At 42.0% G+C, this 4,649-nt stretch overlaps 1 non-coding gene across 1 annotated transcript; it reads right to left on the bottom strand.

The window, feature by feature from the left end:
• Nucleotides 1–3,885: 3,885 nt before the first annotated feature.
• Trnat-ggu (transfer RNA threonine (anticodon GGU)) lies at nucleotides 3,886–3,957 on the bottom strand. Its single transcript has one exon. It is a non-coding gene; the product is annotated as a tRNA-Thr (tRNA).
• Nucleotides 3,958–4,649: the final 692 nt, after the last annotated feature.

Genomic DNA, 4,649 nt, shown 5'->3' with positions numbered 1-4,649 from the left:
TCGCAGGGAAAGCTTCATGATATCAAATACCTCCAGTTCTCATAAGAGCATTACGGACTAGTTTCCGCTCTGTTCTGCTAAACCCATTGTGGGATGGCAGGTGCATAAACCAGAAATGTCTATTTGAATGAGGTACGAAGCGACAAACAGAACCATTTAAGCTTTGTTTTGTCAAAGAAGATTCCCATCTGAAATTTGCGCTCGTCGACTATTTCTCTCCACCTTGCGAAAACCACACAATACCCAAACCCGCTTAAAAACAATCACATGCACAATGACTGTCACAACAACAGATAAGGTTAATATTTGTCATAGAATGTGAATCACGTGTTGCACGGCGACGCGCTGGTGTGTTTATTCTGTACATAGAAGACAATTTGTATTTGAAATAAAGCTTTCCTGCGAAATGCAACGCTTCTGTCGTCCACTCTCTCCTGTGTACACTTTTTCTGTGTTTTCCTCATTTAAACCAATCTTTTAGACCTGGGAATACAGATGGCAAAGCTTCGCAGTAGAAAAATCATCACTATAACCCACCACTTGTACACATCGATTACATGTTCCTTGCAGTTTCGCACACCATTCAAGATAGCAATGCTCCGTTTCCCATATTTATCTGCAATTTGTTTGCTACCACACAAATCCTGTTTATGTGCGTCAATTTATCGACCAATTTCTTGTCGACCGGCCACCTGTTATTTTCTTCTCGTTACTCAGTAAAAGAAACTGTGCCTAAGAAACGCCTATGGCGTGATTCTCTCATAAGGAAAGGGACAGTTTCAATCGCACTGTGATTTTTTTTTCAAGATCTAGTACAGCTTTCAAATGTATCTGAAGTCTTCTTGTCGTGTCACCTGGAGCGCAGACTGGCGTGAGTAGAGCAAGACTTGGCTAGTCCGTTAACCCATTAAGGACTTTAGGGACCGCTTTCTTTATTTCTTTGGTTTGTCACAACAAATATCATTTTGTATCGTATCTGCGTCTAAATAAGTCACATAAAACCTTTCATTGTGAACGTGCTCTTAGTTTACAAAATATGGCCCGTGACCATATGATCATGCTGGGCCCCTAGACTACAGCAAAAAGCACAAAGTGACAAATTTTATTTCAGGCCTTGATACATCACAACAAATATAATTAAGGACATGTGGGACACTTATTTAGTATGGTATGGTTCGAAGCATGGGATGCACATGCCGATGGCACATTAAGTGCACTGTGTGCGCACCGTATTGTTGCTATTGTCTCCAGCGCACCAGCGCCTTTTGCCGTTAGGTACGGCTCCAACAAAGTCGGCCACTTTGTCATATTGTGCACTACAAAAAGCAATCTCACCAGGCTTTCACGTTCTTTGAGACCAGGTCGTTTCGGCGTGTTGTCCCACCCTGTGAAGTAGCTGTGGGCTATTTGCCTCCGGAATTCATGTTGAGTGATGTACCCTGTACTGAGAATAAGCATCCGACCGTTGCTTATGGCTACACCCCAAAGCCAAGTGAATATTGGCCACCACCATTTCTTGGCACGAATTCCAATCCGGTAGGCCCCTATGTTTGCATCCATCTGGTCTGTGCCTTCCATAACGCAGTTATATCGGGCAACAGCATCTGGAAAACGCACTTTGATCATCTTCTTCTGAGCATGAGAATACCTGTCTGCAGATGACATGGGCTCTACACTGTGTACGGTGCTTGCAGTTGTTACAACAGTGTTGTCCATCCAGCGCACAAGGATTATCCCATCGTCGGACAGCGCGTGCTCTTGGTACCCACGGAGCTGGCGTTGGACAATATAGGGAGCCCAAAGGCCCAGCGTGACCATATGGAAACACGTACAATAACACGCTCGTGCACAAAAGAAAGGAACATTAATCTCTGAGAAATTATCGCCAGAAGTCACATATCACATGAAGTATGCAGATGCATCTCGATCATGCGATTGCTGAAGCGAATACCGAAAAAAAAACATTTACCCACACGAGTGCTGCATCTCTACGTGACGAACTGCAAACCACTATTTCCGGCCTTCTTGAGCAGCTCCCAAATAAACATGTACAATTTCTACCACCTTATGTTTGTAAGCTGTATCCCAAGGTCACGAAATACACGTTGGGGCAAGGTTGGGGCACATTGGGGCGCAGTTTTTTGAACCTGTATAAATTGATAGGCTTCGTGCACATCTGCGTGACCATATGGTCAGGCTGCTGCCTAATGGGTCAATAATTGAGGAAATTTATATTTCATTTCATTTTATTATGCCCGGTGGCGATAATTGCTGCATCAATTTCAAGGCCGACAAATAATACTGCGGGAATAATGAAACAGGCATAAACAACAAAGCGAAGATTAGGTCAATATTTTATTATATTCAGTGCAATATTTATGTGTCTCGATATTCCCAGGCCTACTCGAGGAAAGATGTATAGGTTAGGTTTCTAACATCGCCTTTATACAATATAGGCATCTGCAAAACAGACTTCTAAAGCTAAAAACCGTTCTCAGGGTTTATAATATGTCTTACTTGCTCATTATTGTTTCATTTGTTTTTGTACCTACTGAGTAAGAAACAATTCGTCATGGTTTCTTCAGAACCTGTTCGCTAAATTCAACTGGATGCCAGCTTTACTATCCACTTTGTGCATTCATTATATTCAAACAAGGAAAATACACATTGATCTCTCAGCGCCACCACGCACACCGTTTTCCGAGATGGCGGTGGGTTCCAAATGATGCCAGACAAACGGCGGGCTGTAGCGTAGAAGGCCTTCATTAAACCTCAGCGAGCAGGGGTTTTTTTCCTTCCTTTGAAACTAAATGTTCTGCAACCTCGCTAAGCATACGAGGCTGCACATGAGATGAATTTATTATCGAAACCCTTATACACTAAATTCGTTATGAATAACTTTTATTAGGCAGCAACAACAACGCAAAGGATTCTTCACGGATACAGAATTACGCCAAAGCTATTGAAAGATATGTCAAAAGCGTAAATCAAATCATTTTTATTGCACTCAATATATACACTCATCATTGAGAGCACCCATGTAACAGTAAAGCTAGCTTTTTTTTTTCACTTTCTCAGACGTGTCAAGAGGGTCATTGGCGACGAAAGTAGCGCAAAGAAGCTATTGAACGGTAATAAATATGTATAGGTAATCATAAAAAACACAGCAATGGTTCAGAAAGCCAAAACAAAAATTGGCTCAAACATGGTAGTATGTTTTTTTTTAAGAAGATGGCATTTGGAAAACGAACTTAACAAATAAACAAAAATCGGCCTTCTCGAAGGATTTCAGCCCCATGGCGTGACTGTCATTCTTCGAATCCGGCTCCGACGTGCATATGAAAAGAAACCAGGCTCATCGTCATAATTCAAGTGAATTGGCCTCCAAAAGCGCTTTATGCAGTTTTCATTTGGTGCCGTATCACGCCCTAAACCTTTAATTCGAGGCGGTGTTTTGTTAAATATATCGTTGTACCTTACATTTTCGTGCTACGGCGATCGTCACCGAGACCCAGAAAACTGCAGCAAACACACAGCAATCTCTCCGAACTACAGCAATGCAAACTCTGCCTTCACAAGGTAATGCATCATGCTAAAACACAAGATAGTTCAAGTCAATCTCAGTGAAAGCATCGCGTTTACAAAAGCTTAAAACATTTGTTTCTGCTTGCAAGAATCATATTCGTATTATATTTTTTATTTGAAATCCCTTAATGATCATTGACGAGAAGAAAGGGAACCGAGAGGCCCGATTTTTATTAATCATGTCATAAGAAGCCAACAAACATTGACACCAAGGACAACATAGGGGAAATTACTTGTACTTACTAATTGAATTAAAGAAATGATAAACTAATGGAAATGAAAATGGATGAAAGAACAACTGTCCGTAGGTGGGGAACGAACCCACGTCTTCGCATTACCCGTGCGATGCTCTCACCATTGAGCTACCGCGGAGCCGTTTTCCCGTCCACTTTCTTGGGTTTTTATGTTTTACAACTAGAACTAACCCTAGAAGTGTCAGCAAGCGCCACTACTCACAAACCAGTGGTGGCGCTGGCTAACACTCCCAGGGTTAGTTCTAGTTGTAAAACATAATTACCCCAGAAAGTGGATGGGAAAACGGCTGCGCGGTAGCTCAATGGTGAGAGCATCGCACGGGTAATGCGAAGACGTGGGTTCGTTCCCCACCTACGGACAGTTGTTCTTTCATCCATTTTCATTTCCATTAGTTTATCATTTCTTTAATTCAATTAGTAAGTACAAGTAATTTCCCCTATGTTGTCCTTGGTGTCAATGTTTGTTGACTTTTAATGATCACTGACGCATGACATACGGACATTGAATGGAACATCCCTATCACCATTTGTGTCCAAATGGCAGTGTTGTCAATCGCGAATGGTTACACACTGGTTATCAGAAAGACCCAATACTACAAAAAATTTCGGGTAGGGTGTATCGGAGATGCAGCTACAGTAGGGTTCCTGAAACTTCTTGTGTGCGCTGTTGATGGTGTATGGGCACAAGGGTACAAAAATAACGTTATTCAATAGAAAGTGACCTTTATTCAGGCATTCCAAAGCTTATAAGCCTAAGTGATAACAAAGCCAGTGGTGGTCATGCGGTCCAATCTTGCAAACGTGCTCGCT

Source organism: Dermacentor silvarum, chromosome 9 (assembly GCF_013339745.2).
Source record: "Dermacentor silvarum isolate Dsil-2018 chromosome 9, BIME_Dsil_1.4, whole genome shotgun sequence".
In the NCBI taxonomy this organism is placed as follows: Eukaryota; Metazoa; Arthropoda; class Arachnida; order Ixodida; family Ixodidae; genus Dermacentor; species Dermacentor silvarum.
Note: the sequence above shows the minus strand (reverse complement) of the source record. Positions and strands in the feature narration are given on the sequence as shown.